The 17,068-nt window shown below is 48.5% G+C and overlaps 1 protein-coding gene across 1 annotated transcript in view; it reads left to right on the top strand.

Annotated features, from left to right (window-relative positions):
- The first annotated feature begins 11,016 nt into the window (after positions 1-11,016).
- The window catches only part of LOC311121100 (deoxyribonuclease gamma-like), a 40,146-nt gene continuing 34,094 nt past the window's right edge, over positions 11,017-17,068 (top strand). The window contains exon 1 of the mRNA XM_084195629.1: positions 11,017-11,179. The gene's annotated coding sequence lies outside the window, so the exon portion shown is untranslated. The remainder of the gene's footprint in view (positions 11,180-17,068) is intronic.

The raw sequence follows: 17,068 nt of genomic DNA on the forward strand, positions 1-17,068 counted from the left end.
CACACAGGCCTGGAACCAATCTGAAATCAATTCTAACACAGACACACAGACCTGGAACCAATCTGAAATCAACCTAACACAGACACACAGACCTGGAACCAATATGAAATCAACCTAACACAGACACACAGACATGGAACCAATCCTTACACAGACACACAGACCTGGAACCAATATGAAATCAATCCTAACACAGACACACAAACCTGGAACCAATCTGAAATCAAACCTTACACAGACACACAGACCTGGAACCAATCTGAAATCAATCCTTACACAGACACACAGACCCGGAACCAATCTGAAATCAAACCTAACACAGACACACAGACCTGGAACCAATCAGAAATCAAACCTAACACAGACACACAGACCTGGAACCAATCAGAAATCAAACCTAACACAGACACACAGGCCTGGAACCAATCTGAAATCAATTCTAACACAGACACACACACACACACACACACACACACACACACACACACACACACACACACACACACACACACACACACACACACACACACACACACACACACACACACACACAGACAGACAGACAGTCATATACATAGACTGACAGACAGACAGACAGACAGTCATATAGACAGCCATATGGACACAGAGATACTTGTATTTATTTCCGTTACATTCCTCCTGTCATTCCTTTAGTTACCATAGCAACAAGACCGCTCAGCAAATAGGAAGGAAGGAAGGAGCAGGAAGGAAGGAAGGAGCAGAAAGGAAGGAGCAGGAAGGAAGGGGAATAAGGGATGGGGTGAAGAAGGAAGGGGAATAAGGGATGGGGGAGGGAGGGAGGGAGGGGGATGGGGGAGGGAGGAAGGAAGGGGAATACGGGATGGGGGAGGGAGGAAGGGGAATAAGGGATGGGGTGAAGAAGGAAGGGGAATAAGGGATGGGGTGAAGAAGGAAGGGGAATAAGGGATGGGGTGAAGAAGGAAGGGGAATAAGGGATGGGGGAGGGAGGGAGGGGGATGGGGGAGGGAGGAAGGAAGGGGAATAAGGGATGTGGGAGGGAGGAAGGGGAATAAGGGATGGGGTGAAGAAGGAAGGGGAATAAGGGATGGGGGAGGGAGGGAGGGGGATGGGGGAGGGAGGAAGGGGGATGGGGGAGGGAGGAAGGGGAATAAGGGATGGGGGAGGGAGGGAGGGGAATAAGGGATGGGGGAGGGAGGAAGGGGGATGGGGGAGGGAGGAAGGGGAATAAGGGATGGGGGAGGGAGGGAGGGGAATAAGGGATGGGGGAGGGAGGAAGGGGGATGGGGGAGGGAGGAAGGGGAATAAGGGATGGGGGAGGGAGGGAGGAAGGGGAATAAGGGATGGGGGAGGGAGGGAGGAAGGGGAATAAGGGATGGGGGGGAGGGAGGGAGGAAGGGGAATAAGGGATGGGGGAGGGAGGAAGGGGAATAAGGGATGGGGGAGGGAGGAAGGGGAATAAGGGATGGGGGAGGAAGGAAGGGGAATAAGGGATGGGGGAGGGAGGAAGGAAGGGGAATAAGGGATGGGGGAGGGAGGAAGGGGGGGGGATAAGGGATGGGGGAGAGAGGGAGGAAGGGGGATGGGGGGAGGGAGGGAAGGGGGATGGGGGAGGGAGGGAGGGGAATAAGGGATGGGGGAGGAAGGGAGGAAGGGGAATAAGGGATGGGGGAGGAAGGAAGGGGAATAAGGGATGGGGGAGGGAGGGAGGAAGGGGGATGGGGGAGGGAGGAAGGGGAATAAGGGATGGGGGAGGGAGGGAGGAAGGGGGAGGGAGGAAGGGGAATAAGGGATGGGGGAGGAAGGAAGGGGAATAAGGGATGGGGGAGGGAGGAAGGGGAATAAGGGATGGGGGAGGGAGGGAGGAAGGGGGATGGGGGAGGGAGGAAGGGGAATAAGGGATGGGGGAGGGAGGGAGGAAGGGGGAGGGAGGAAGGGGAATAAGGGATGGGGGAGGAAGGAAGGGGAATAAGGGATGGGGGATGGGGGAGGGAGGAAGGGGAATAAGGGATGGGAGAGGGAGGGAGGGATGGGGGAGGGAGGAAGGAAGGGGAATAAGGGATGGGGAGGGAGGAAGGGGAATAAGGGATGGGGGAGGGAGGAAGGGGAATAAGGGATGGGGGAGGGAAGAAGGGGAATAAGGGATGAATATTTATGTTAAAGAAGGGAGGAATCTGTTACTGAAGGGAGGAATCTGTTACTGAAGGGAGGAATCTGTTACTGAAGGGAGGAATCTGATACTGAAGGGAGGAATCTGTTACTGAAGGGAGGAATCTGTTACTGAAGGGAGGAATCTGATACTGAAGGGAGGAATCTGTTACTGAAGGGAGGAATCTGATACTGAAGGGAGGAATCTGTTACTGAAGGGAGGAATCTGTTACTGAAGGGAGGAATCTGATACTGAAGGGAGGAATCTGATACTGAAGGGAGGAATCTGATACTGAAGGGAGAATCTGTTACTGAAGGAGGAATCTGTTACTGAAGGGAGGAATCTGTTACTGAAGGGAGGAATCTGTTACTGAAGGGAGGAATCTGTTACTGAAGGGAGGAATCTGTTACTGAAGGGAGGAATCTGTTACTGAAGGGAGGAGTGTCAGTCTGTCAATCATTCCTGTCTTTTATTTGTCATCTTGGTGTAAAGATTGATAATAATTCAATGTGCTGCTGTTCTTTAGTGAGTACAGCCCATGACTGAAGTGGATTTAACAGGTGACATCAATACGGGATCATAGATTTCACCTGGATTCACCTGGTCAGTCTGTCATGGAAAGAGCAGGTGTCCTTAATGTTTTGTACACTCAGTATATATCGTGTTTGACCTTGTGATTGTGTCTTTATAGTCGCTGAGGTTAGTAGTGTTTAGGTCAGCTAGGGCTGTGTCTGAAATGGCAACCTATTCTGTATAGTACCCGCCTTTAGACCTGGGCTCCCACAGGGCTCCCACAGGGCTCCCACGGGGCTCCCACGGGGCTCCCACAGGGCTCCTACGAGGCTACCACAGAGCTCATAGGGCTCCCACGGGGCTCATAGGGCTCCCACGGGGCTCATAGGGCTCCCACGGGGCTCCTACAGGGCTCCCACGGGGCTCCCACAAAGCTCACAGGGCTCCCACGGGGCTCCCACAGGGCTCCTACAGGGCTCCCACAGGGCTCCCACGGGGCTCATAGGGCTCCCACGGGGCTCTCACAGGGCTCCCACGGGGCTCTCACAGGGCTCCCACGGGGCTCTCACAGGGCTCATAGGGCTCCCACGGGGCTCTCACAGGGCTCCCACAGGGCTCTCATAGGGCTCCCACGGGGCTCCCACAGGGCTCCCACAGGGCTCATAGGGCTCCCACGGGGCTCCCACAGGGCTCATAGGGCTCCCACGGGGCTCCCACAGGGCTCCCACAGGGCTCCTACAGGGCTCCCACGGGGCTCCCACAGAGCTCATAGGGCTCCCACGGGGCTCCCACAGGGCTCATAGGGCTCCCACGGGGCTCCCACAGGGCTCCCACAGGGCTCCTACAGGGCTCCCACAGGGCTCCCACAGAGCTCATAGGGCTCCCACGGGGCTCCCACAGGGCTCATAGGGCTCCCACGGGGCTCATAGGGCTCCCACGGGGCTCCCACAGGGCTCCCACAGAGCTCATAGGGCTCCCACGGGGCTCATAGGGCTCCCACGGGGCTCATAGGGCTCCCACGGGGCTCCTACAGGGCTCCCACGGGGCTCCCACAGAGCTCATAGGGCTCCCACGGGGCTCATAGGGCTCCCACGGGGCTCATAGGGCTCCCACAGGGCTCCCACAGAGCTCATAGGGCTCCCACGGGGCTCCCACAGAGCTCATAGGGCTCCCACGGGGCTCTCACAGGGCTCCCACGGGGCTCTCACAGGGCTCCCACGGGGCTCCCACAGGGCTCCCACGGGGCTCCCACAGGGCTCCCACGGGGCTCCCACAGTGCTCCCACGGGGCTCATAGGGCTCCCACGGGGCTCCCACGGGGCTCTCACAGGGCTCTCACAGGGCTCCAACAGTGCTCCCACGGGGCTCCCACAGGGCTCCCACAGTGCTCCCACGGGGCTCCCACAGGGCTCCCACAGGGCTCCCACAGAGCTCATAGGGCTCCCACAGAGCTCACAGGGCTCCCACGGGGCTCCCACAGGGCTCCCACAGTACTCCCACTAGGGCTCCCACAGGGCTCCCACGGGGCTCTGATCTGAAGTAGGGCACTATATAGGGAACAGGCTGCCATTTGGGACGTGGCCTGGGTTTCACTAACGTTGTGTGTGTTTAGATGTGTGCAGTGTAACAGGGAGTTCCTCTAGGCTTCAACGGGACTAAAGGGTTAAATGTTACTAAGAGGGAAGGTTGAGGCACAAAGACGGATCAGACGGGGGTCAGAGGTTAGGGTTAGATGACCTACCTTGTGTTTACTGTGAAGAAGGAGAACAAATGTTTCTGTTTAATTATTGATTGATTTCAGTTGTTCTGTGGTTTATATGAGTTGTTGTTGTTACTGAGGAAGGCTTGTCTTGTCTTCCTGTACAGAGTTAATATATTATAATATTAGTAGTGTCTCTGGTCCTGTGTGACTGTTATGGTGCTGCTGTGATTAACCCCAATAAAGACTTGAGTGAACAACGTCAATTAAGTCTCTGTGAACATTAGTGTCTGTGAGAGAGAAACACTACTGTGTCTGTGAGAGAGAAACACTACTGTGTCTGTAAGAGAAACTACTGTGTCTGTAAGAGAGAAACTACTGTGTCTGTAAGAGAGAAACTACTGTGTCTGTAAGAGAAACTACTGTGTCTGTAAGAGAGAAACTACTGTGTCTGTAAGAGAAACTACTGTGTCTGTAAGAGAGAAACTACTGTGTCTGTGAGAGAGAAACTACTGTGTCTGTGAGAGAGAAACTACTGGTTGAGGTGGTATTAGTAACAGGTTGAGGTGCTACACAGGTTACCCTCAAAAATGTCCCTGTATTTAGCGCCATCCATCATTCCTTCAATTCTGACCAGTTTCCAAGTCCCTGCCGATGAAAAACATCCCCACAGTATGATGCTGCCACCACCATGCTTCACTGTGGGGATGGTGTTCTCGGGGTGATGAGGTGTTGGGTTTGCGCCAGTCATAGCGTTTTCCTTGATGGCCAAAAAGCTCAATTTTAGTCTAATCTGACCAGAGTACCTTCTTCCATATGTTTGGGGAGTCTCCTACATGCCTTTTGGCGAACACCAAACGTGTTTGCTTATTTTTTTCTTTAAGAAATTGCTTTTTTCTGGCCACTAATCCATAAAGCCCAGCTCTGTGGAGTGTACGGCTTAAAATGGTCCTATGGACAGATACTCCAATCTCCGCTGTGGAGCTTTGCAGCTCCTTCAGGGTTATCTTTGGTCTCTTTGTTGCCTCTCTGATTAATGCCCTCCTTGCCTGGTCCATGAGTTTTGGTGGGTGTCCTCTCTTGGCAGGTTTGTTGTGGTGCCATATTCATTCAATTTTTTAATAATGGATTTAATGGTGCTCCGTGCGATGTTCAAGGTTTCTGATATGTTTTTATAACCCAACCCTGATCTGTACTTCTCCACAACTTTGTCCCTGACCTGTTTGGAGAGCTCCTTGGTCTTCATGGTGCCGCTTGCTTGGTGGTGCCCCTTGCTTAGTGGCGTTGTAGACTCTGGGGGCCTTTCAGAACAGGTGTATATATACTGAGATCATGTGACACTTAGATTGCACACAGGTGGACTTCATTTAACTAATTATGTGACTTCTGAAGGTAATTGGTTGCACCAGATCTTATTTAGGGGCTTCATAGCAAAGGGGGTGAATCCATATGCACGCACCACTTTACCGTTATTTATTCTTTTTGAATTTTTTATACAAGTTATTTTTATCATTTCCCTTCACCAATGTGGACTATTTTGTGTCTGTCCATTACATGAAATCCAAATAAAAATCAATTTAAATGCAACAAAATAGGAAAACCACCAAGGGGGATGAATACTTTACAAGGCACTGTACCGAACTGGCTACAAGACTATTGCAGCTCTGTGGGTGAAACATTTATTGACAATGTTGATACCTTCTGGAAACAAAGCTCGTATTATAAGGAGGATGGGATCCACCCAAATCATGTGGGATCCTGGATCCTTTCACACCATTATAAGGCTGCGTTGACTGACTTATCAATTACCCAAGTCCAGCTAATTTAATCCCTACCATTGTGTCGCTGAGTTGTCATAATGATTCAGCAAATGTACATTATCCCAGGGGCGTTGGAAGACACAATGTAAGTAACCTAATTTATGTCCCTCTTACTGCCCCGAATGCCTCTGCTGATCCTACAGCTATTGTATGCAGTAATCATATGCCTATGAACCAGAGTTATACTGTTAGCACTGAGGTGGTGTGCCCTAGTAGGAAGTCCACTGTGTGCAGCTCACCCTGCACTAATAAAAATAACCAGAGTATGTCTACCATCAAGCATCCCAGAAAAGTGTTAAAAATAGCCCACGTTAACATACGTAGCTTAAGAAACAAGGTTCATGAAATCAATAATTTGCTAGTAACAGATGACATTCATATTCTGACAATCTCTGAAACTCACTTAGATAATACCTTTGATGATACAGTGGTAGCAATACAAGGTTATAACATTTACAGAAAAGACAAAAATGCCAATGGGGGCGGTGTTGTGGTCTATATTCAGAACCACATTCCTGTAAAGCTTAGAGAGGATCTCATGTTAAATACTGTTGATGTAATATGGCTACAGGTTAATCTGCCTCACCTAAAGCCCATTCTGGTGGGAAGCTGCTATAGACCACCAAGTGCTAACAGTCAGTATCTGGATAACGTGAAATGCTTGATAATATATGTGATATCAACAGAGAGGTATACTTTCTGGATGATTTAAATATTGACTGGCTTTCATCAAGCTGCCCACTCAAGAGAAAGCTTCAAACTGTAACTAGTGCCCGCAACCTGGTTCAGGTTATCAATCAACCTACCAAATCAAATCAAATCAAATCATTATGCATGTCAATCTCTCCTGGCTCAAAGTAGAGGAGAGATTGACTTCATCACTACTTGTATTTGTGAGAGGTATTGACATGTTGAACACCCCATGCATACCCCACAAGACATGCCACCAGAGGTGCTGCTACCACTCATCTCAGCTTTCGAGCAGGAAATGAGCTTTAGATGCCCAAAGAATTCAGAGGTTATTTCCCCCTCACTTTAATTCCGTGAGACGACATGTCAACCAGGAACACAAATAGATTGTAACGGAGACGCAGGGAGTCAGGAAGCATTTGCAGTCGGTGAGTTTAATAGGAACGAACATGGAGTGAATACAAAAACAGGACTAGCATCTAAACATAAAAACAGTTCTACCTAATGGGGGATAGAACGGAGCGCTAGATAAAGGGGAGTAATCAGGGAGCGCTAGATAAAGGGGAGTAATCAGGGAGCGCTAGATAAAGGGGAGTAATCAGGGAGCGCTAGATAAAGGGGAGTAATCAGGGAGCGCTAGATAAAGGGGAGTAATCAGGGAGCGCTAGATAAAGGGGAGTAATCAGGGAGCGCTAGATAAAGGGGAGTAATCAGGGAGCGCTAGATAAAGGGGAGTAATCAGGGAGCGCTAGATAAAGGGGAGTAATCAGGGAGCGCTAGATAAAGGGGAGTAATCAGGGAGCGCTAGATAAAGGGGAGTAATCAGGGAGCGCTAGATAAAGGAGTAATCAGGGAGCGCTAGATAAAGGGGAGTAATCAGGGAGCGCTAGATAAAGGGGAGTAATCAGGGAGCGCTAGATAAAGGGGAGTAATCAGGGAGCGCTAGATAAAGGGGAGTAATCAGGGAGCGCTAGATAAAGGGGAGTAATCAGGGAGCGCTAAATAAAGGAGTAATCAGGGAGCGCTAGATAAAGGGGAGTAATCAGGGAGCGCTAGATAAAGGGGAGTAATCAGGGAGCGCTAGATAAAGGGGAGTAATCAGGGAGCGCTAGATAAAGGGGAGTAATCAGGGAGCGCTAGATAAAGGGGAGTAATCAGGGAGCGCTAGATAAAGGGGAGTAATCAGGGAGTGCTAGATAAAGGGGAGTAATCAGGGAGCGCTAAATAAAGGGGAGTAATCAGGGAGCGCTAGATAAAGGGGAGTAATCAGGGAGCGCTAAATAAAGGGGAGTAATCAGGGAGCGCTAGATAAAGGGGAGTAATCAGGGAGCGCTAGATAAAGGGGAGTAATCAGGGAGCGCTAGATAAAGGGGAGTAATCAGGGAGCGCTAGATAAAGGGGAGTAATCAGGGAGCGCTAGATAAAGGGGAGTAATCAGGGAGCGCTAGATAAAGGAGTAATCAGGGAGCGCTAGATAAAGGGGAGTAATCAGGGAGCGCTAGATAAAGGGGAGTAATCAGGGAGCGCTAGATAAAGGGGAGTAATCAGGGAGCGCTAAATAAAGGGGAGTAATCAGGGAGCGCTAAATAAAGGGGAGTAATCAGGGAGCGCTAGATAAAGGGGAGTAATCAGGGAGCGCTAGATAAAGGGGAGTAATCAGGGAGCGCTAGATAAAGGGGAGTAATCAGGGAGCGCTAGATAAAGGGGAGTATTCAGGGAGCGCTAAATAAAGGGGAGTAATCAGGGAGCGCTAGATAAAGGGGAGTAATCAGGGAGCGCTAGATAAAGGAGTAATCAGGGAGCGCTAGATAAAGGGGAGTAATCAGGGAGCGCTAGATAAAGGGGAGTAATCAGGGAGCGCTAGATAAAGGGGAGTAATCAGGGAGCGCTAAATAAAGGAGTAATCAGGGAGCGCTAAATAAAGGGGAGTAATCAGGGAGCGCTAGATAAAGGGGAGTAATCAGGGAGCGCTAGATAAAGGGGAGTAATCAGGGAGCGCTAGATAAAGGAGTAATCAGGGAGCGCTAGATAAAGGGGAGTAATCAGGGAGCGCTAAATAAAGGGGAGTAATCAGGGAGCGCTAGATAAAGGGGAGTAATCAGGGAGCGCTAGATAAAGAGGAGTAATCAGGGAGCGCTAGATAAAGGGGAGTAATCAGGGAGCGCTAGATAAAGGGGAGTAATCAGGGAGCGCTAGATAAAGGGGAGTAATCAGGGAGCGCTAAATAAAGGAGTAATCAGGGAGCGCTAGATAAAGGGGAGTAATCAGGGAGCGCTAGATAAAGGGGAGTAATCAGGGAGCGCTAGATAAAGGGGAGTAATCAGGGAGCGCTAGATAAAGGGGAGTAATCAGGGAGCGCTAGATAAAGGGGAGTAATCAGGGAGCGCTAGATAAAGGGGAGTAATCAGGGAGCGCTAGATAAAGGGGAGTAATCAGGGAGCGCTAGATAAAGTGGAGTAATCAGGGAGCGCTAGATAAAGGGGAGTAATCAGGGAGCGCTAAATAAAGGAGTAATCAGGGAGCGCTAAATAAAGGGGAGTAATCAGGGAGCGCTAGATAAAGGGGAGTAATCAGGGAGCGCTAAATAAAGGAGTAATCAGGGAGCGCTAGATAAAGGGGAGTAATCAGGGAGCGCTAGATAAAGGGGAGTAATCAGGGAGCGCTAGATAAAGGGGAGTAATCAGGGAGCGCTAAATAAAGGGGAGTAATCAGGGAGCGCTAGATAAAGGGGAGTAATCAGGGAGCGCTAGATAAAGGGGAGTAATCAGGGAGCGCTAGATAAAGGGGAGTAATCAGGGAGCGCTAGATAAAGGGGAGTAATCAGGGAGCGCTAGATAAAGGGGAGTAATCAGGGAGCGCTAAATAAAGGGGAGTAATCAGGGAGCGCTAAATAAAGGGGAGTAATCAGGGAGCGCTAGATAAAGGGGAGTAATCAGGGAGCGCTAGATAAAGGGGAGTAATCAGGGAGCGCTAGATAAAGGAGTAATCAGGGAGCGCTAGATAAAGGGGAGTAATCAGGGAGCGCTAGATAAAGGGGAGTAATCAGGGAGCGCTAGATAAAGGGGAGTATTCAGGGAGCGCTAAATAAAGGGGAGTAATCAGGGAGCGCTAGATAAAGGGGAGTAATCAGGGAGCGCTAGATAAAGGGGAGTAATCAGGGAGCGCTAGATAAAGGGGAGTAATCAGGGAGCGCTAAATAAAGGGGAGTAATCAGGGAGCGCTAGATAAAGGGGAGTAATCAGGGAGCGCTAGATAAAGGGGAGTAATCAGGGAGCGCTAAATAAAGGGGAGTAATCAGGGAGTGATGAAGTCCAGGTGTGCGTAATGATGGTTGCCAGGTGTGCGTAATGATGGTTGCCAGGTGTGCGTAATGATGGGTTGCCAGGTGTGCGTAATGATGGTTGCCAGGTGTGCGTAATGATGGTTGCCAGGTGTGCGTAATGATGGGTTGCCAGGACCGGTGGTTAGTAGACCGGTGAAGTCAAGCGGGGGAGCGGGAGTAGATGTGAAACAGATAAACAGTCATATAACCAACTCAGAACTAAAAAGCTGCAACATTCCACAAGAAGTTGCTGTTCTTTCTCTTTAGTTTGCTTTTCTGGATTCACAAAACCTTCTTAAGAATACATTTCTTCTTAACTGCCAGACTTATGAAGAAAGTTAACCAAAGTTGCTATTTAGTGAATCTGGGCCTTCTTCATGCTACTGGGTTGACAGTGAGGCAGTAACAGAGGCTGCAATAACTCAGGTCTCAATGTGTGGGTGGGGGTGTGTGTGGGTGTGGGTGGGTGTGGGGGTGTGTGTGTGTGTGTGGGTGTGGGTGGGTGTGGGTGTGTGTGTGGGTGTGGGTGTGTGTGTGGGTGTGGGTGGGTGTGGGTGTGTGTGTGGGTGTGGGTGTGTGTGTGTGTGTGTGGGTGTGGGTGGGTGTGGGTGTGTGTGTGTGTGTGTGTGTGTGTGTGTGTGTGTGTGTGTGTGTGTGGGTGTGTGTGTGTGTGTGTGGGTGTGTGTGGGTGGGTGTGTGTGTGTGGGTGTGGGTGTGTGTGTGTGTGTGTGTGTGTGTGTGTGTGGGTGTGTGTGTGTGTGTGGGTGTGTGTGGGTGGGTGTGTGTGGGTGGGTGTGGGTGTGTGTGTGTGGGTGGGTGTGTGTGTGTGGGTGTGTGTGTGTGTGTGTGTGGGTGGGCTTATGGAACTCGTCAGCTGCAGCGACCCCTCCTACAGGAAGCAGAGAAGGGAGGTGGTGGGGCAGAGAGGGAAGTGGCGGGGCAGTGTTCTCTTGAACCAGGAAGAAGGAAGTGAACCGACTCCACCAAGTTAGTAAGACCACAGAATCATGTCATTTATCTAACCTTTCTCTCCTCTGTTAACCTTAATTCTTAGCCTCCGTCCCACATCTGTATTTATTTAGTAAACGTTATGGGACTCTGCTCTCCTTTAGTGTGTTCAATGTGTTTCTTGCAAGAGTGTTTTTTGCGAGTGTGTGTGTTTTCTTTGTGTGTGCGTGTGTTTTACATGTGTGCGTGTGTGTGTGTGTGTGAGAGGGGGAGCGAGATATCAGTATTAAACAGACATGAGGTGGTCTATAGTGTTCCAGTGTGATTATCCTCGGGACAGCGTCTGTTGTAGGACAGTTGTCTAATGAAGGAGGGTTGGGTGTAATAGCGGTACTGGAATGTGACTCAGGTGGATTCTGGATTCTGGATGTAACTCTGAGTTGGATGCTGGATGCCTTCAGAAAGTATTCATACCTCTTGACTTATTCCACATTTTGTGGTGTTCCAGCCTGAATTCAAAATGGATTTAATAGATTTTCTTTCTCACGCATCTACACACAATACCCCATAATGACATAACTTACATAAGTATTGACACCCCTGAATAAATACATGTTAGAATCACCTTTGGCAGTGATTACAGCTGTGAGTCTTTCTGGTTAAGTCTCTAAGAGATTTGCACACCTGGACTGTACAATATTTGCACATTATTCTTTTTAAAACTGTCAAGTTGGTTGTTGATCATTGCTAGACAGCCATTTTTCAAGTCTTTTCAAGATTTTCAAGCCGATTTAAATCAAAACTGTAACTAGGCCACTCAGGAATATTCAATGTCGTCTTGGTATGTTTGTCCTTGTGTTTTAGGTTATTGTCCTGCTGAAAGGTGAATAAGTCTTGGGGGTTTAACGTACTATTCTTCTAGTGCGTAGGCTAGTTTAAATGGTCCTGTATAACTCATTTGGTAGAGCGGGGCGTTAGCTGGAAACTGGAGAGAAGGTATGAAGAAGTTACGTGACTCAACATGACTTTCAATAGGCTAGACATTCAAGCCAATCACAGCATTCTGTTATAAAGATGATTTGGTGTGATTTCTCTCCTTATAAAGATGATTTGGTGTGATTTCTCTTGTTATAAAGATGATTTGGTGTGATTTCTCTCGTTATAAATATGATTTGGTGTGATTTCTCTCCTTATAAAGATGATTTGGTTTGCCTGGGAGGGGGTGCCTGGACCACTGGTTTGCCTGGGAGAGGATCCCTGGGCCACTGGTTTGCCTGGGAGGGGGTGCCTGGACCACTGGTTTGCCTGGGAGAGCTCCCATTGCCTGGGAGTGTTAGGGTTAGGAGAGGGTCCCTGGGCAAGAAAAGGTTGAAGACCCCTGGTTTAGGGTACACATTTTTTATGATTATTGAGAGATTTATTTAGATTGATCTATTTAGCTCAACATCTATTTGGGGACCCCCAGACCTTTCACAATGTTGTTGTATCCCTGAACTAGCTTACCTGATTCACCTATTCAGGGGCTTGACAATTAGTTGACCAGTGTAACCAGGTGTGCTAGTGAAGCAGAGTTCAGAATGTGCCATGAACTCACTCCACAGAGCTCGAACTGTCACGGGTGGAGCCATCCAAGAGGTACCTTTTGGGTGGCTCAAATTCTTGGTACGTTGTCAAGGAGTACGGTTACTTGTGTTTGTGATCAGAGGATCACTGGTTGGAGCCCAGTATGGGGCAGTTGGACAGTGGAGGAAGCTAAAGCAGCATGTTAACGTCAGTTTCATTAAGCTCTAGAATAGTTCAAATACATTTTTATTTTATTTTATTTAACCTTTATTTATCTGGGCAAGTCAGTTAAGAACAAATTCTTATTTACAATGACGGCCTACCAAGAGGCAAAAGGCTTCCTACAGGGATTAAAAATAAACACACATCACGACACCACAACACTATATAAAGAGAGACACCACAACACTATATAAAGAGAGACCTAAGACAACAACACAGCATGGTAGCAACACAGCATGGCAGCAACACATGACAACAGCATGGTAGCAACACATGACAACAGCATGGTAGCAACACATGACAACAGCATGGTAGCAACACATGACAACAGCATGGTAGCAACACAACATGACAACAGCATGGTAGCAACACAACATGACAACAGCATGGTAGCAACACAACATGACAACAGCATGGTAGCAACACATGACAACAGCATGGCAGCAACACATGACAACAGCATGGTAGCAACACATGACAACAGCATGGTAGCAACACAACATGACAACAGCATGGTAGCAACACATGACAACAGCATGGCAGCAACACATGACAACAGCATGGTAGCAACACATGACAACAGCATGGTAGCAACACAACATGACAACAGCATGGTAGCAACACAACATGACAACAGCATGGTAGCAACACATGACAACAGCATGGTAGCAACACAACATGACAACAGCATGGTAGCAACACAACATGACAACAGCATGGCAGCAACACATGACAACAGCATGGTAGCAACACATGACAACAGCATGGTAGCAACACAACATGACAACACAGCATGGTAGCAACACATGACAACACAGCATGGTAGCAACACAACATGACAACAGCATGGTAGCAACACAACATGGCAACAGCATGGTAGCAACACAACATGACAACAGCATGGTAGCAACACAACATGACAACACAGCATGGTAGCAACACATGACAACAGCATGGTAGCAACACAACATGACAACACAGCATGGTAGCAACACAACATGACAACAGCATGGTAGCAACACATGACAACACAACATGGTAGCAACACAACATGACAACAGCATGGTAGCAACACAACATGACAACAGCATGGTAGCAACACATGACAACACAGCATGGTAGCAACACAACATGACAACAGCATGGTAGCAACACAACATGACAACAGCATGGTAGCAACACAACATGACAACAGCATGGTAGCAACACAACATGACAACAGCATGGTAGCAACACAACATGACAACAGCATGGTAGCAACACAACATGACAACAGCATGGTAGCAACACATTACAACACAACATGGTAGCAACACGTGACAACACAGCATGGTAGCAACACAACATGGCAGCAACACGTGACAACACAGCATGGCAGCAACACGTGACAACACAGCATGGCAGCAACACAACATGGCAGCAACACGTGACAACACAGCATGGCAGCAACACGTGACAACACAGCATGGCAGCAACACGTGACAACACAGCATGGCAGCAACACGTGACAACACAGCATGGCAGCAACACAACATGGCAGCAACACGTGACAACACAGCATGGTAGCAACACAACATGACAACAGCATGGTAGCAACACAACATGGCAGCAACACAGCATGGTAGCAACACAACATGGCAGCAACACAACATGGCAGCAACACAACATGGCAGCAACACAACATGGTAGCAACACAACATGACAACACAGCATGGTAGCAACACAACATGACAACAGCATGGTAGCAACACGTGACAACACAGCATGGTAGCAACACAACATGGCAGCAACACAACATGGCAGCAACACAACATGGCAGCAACACAACATGGTAGCAACACAACATGACAACACAGCATGGTAGCAACACAACATGACAACACAACATGGTAGCAACACAACATGACAACAGCATGGTAGCAACACATGACAACAGCATGGTAGCAACACGTGACAACACAGCATGGTAGCAACACAACATGGCAGCAACACGTGACAACACAGCATGGCAGCAACACGTGACAACACAGCATGGCAGCAACACAACATGGCAGCAACACGTGACAACACAGCATGGTAGCAACACAACATGGCAGCAACACAACATGGCAGCAACACAACATGGCAGCAACACAACATGGTAGCAACACAACATGACAACACAGCATGGTAGCAACACAACATGACAACAGCATGGTAGCAACACGTGACAACACAGCATGGTAGCAACACAACATGGCAGCAACACAACATGGCAGCAACACAACATGGCAGCAACACAACATGGTAGCAACACAACATGACAACACAGCATGGTAGCAACACAACATGACAACACAACATGGTAGCAACACAACATGACAACAGCATGGTAGCAACACATGACAACAGCATGGTAGCAACACATGACAACACAGCATGGTAGCAACACAACATGACAACAGCATGGTAGCAACACAACATGGCAACAGCATGGTAGCAACACAACATGACAACAGCATGGTAGCAACACAACATGACAACACAGCATGGTAGCAACACATGACAACAGCATGGTAGCAACACAACATGACAACACAGCATGGTAGCAACACAACATGACAACAGCATGGTAGCAACACATGACAACACAACATGGTAGCAACACAACATGACAACAGCATGGTAGCAACACAACATGACAACAGCATGGTAGCAACACATGACAACACAGCATGGTAGCAACACAACATGACAACAGCATGGTAGCAACACAACATGACAACAGCATGGTAGCAACACAACATGACAACAGCATGGTAGCAACACAACATGACAACAGCATGGTAGCAACACATTACAACACAGCATGGTAGCAACACATGACAACAGCATGGTAGCAACACGTGACAACACAGCATGGTAGCAACACAACATGGCAGCAACACGTGACAACACAGCATGGTAGCAACACAACATGACAACAGCATGGTAGCAACACAACATGACAACAGCATGGTAGCAACACAACATGACAACAGCATGGTAGCAACACAACATGACAACACAGCATGGTAGCAACACAACATGACAACAGCATGGTAGCAACACAACATGACAACAGCATGGTAGCAACACAACATGACAACAGCATGGTAGCAACACAACATGACAACAGCATGGTAGCAACACATGACAACAGCATGGTAGCAACACGTGACAACACAGCATGGCAGCAACACAACATGGCAGCAACACGTGACAACACAGCATGGTAGCAACACAACATGACAACAGCATGGTAGCAACACAACATGGCAGCAACACAGCATGGTAGCAACACAACATGGCAGCAACACAACATGGCAGCAACACAACATGGCAGCAACACAACATGGTAGCAACACAACATGACAACACAGCATGGTAGCAACACAACATGACAACAGCATGGTAGCAACACGTGACAACACAGCATGGTAGCAACACAACATGGCAGCAACACAACATGGCAGCAACACAACATGGCAGCAACACAACATGGTAGCAACACAACATGACAACACAGCATGGTAGCAACACAACATGACAACACAACATGGTAGCAACACAACATGACAACAGCATGGTAGCAACACATGACAACAGCATGGTAGCAACACATGACAACACAGCATGGTAGCAACACAACATGACAACAGCATGGTAGCAACACAACATGGCAACAGCATGGTAGCAACACAACATGACAACAGCATGGTAGCAACACAACATGACAACACAGCATGGTAGCAACACATGACAACAGCATGGTAGCAACACAACATGACAACACAGCATGGTAGCAACACAACATGACAACAGCATGGTAGCAACACATGACAACACAACATGGTAGCAACACAACATGACAACAGCATGGTAGCAACACAACATGACAACAGCATGGTAGCAACACATGACAACACAGCATGGTAGCAACACAACATGACAACAGCATGGTAGCAACACAACATGACAACAGCATGGTAGCAACACAACATGACAACAGCATGGTAGCAACACAACATGACAACAGCATGGTAGCAACACATTACAACACAGCATGGTAGCAACACATGACAACAGCATGGTAGCAACACGTGACAACACAGCATGGTAGCA

This window comes from Coregonus lavaretus (genome assembly GCF_964263955.1).
Source record: "Coregonus lavaretus genome assembly, contig: HAP1_SCAFFOLD_250, whole genome shotgun sequence".
Taxonomy (NCBI): Eukaryota; Metazoa; Chordata; class Actinopteri; order Salmoniformes; family Salmonidae; genus Coregonus; species Coregonus lavaretus.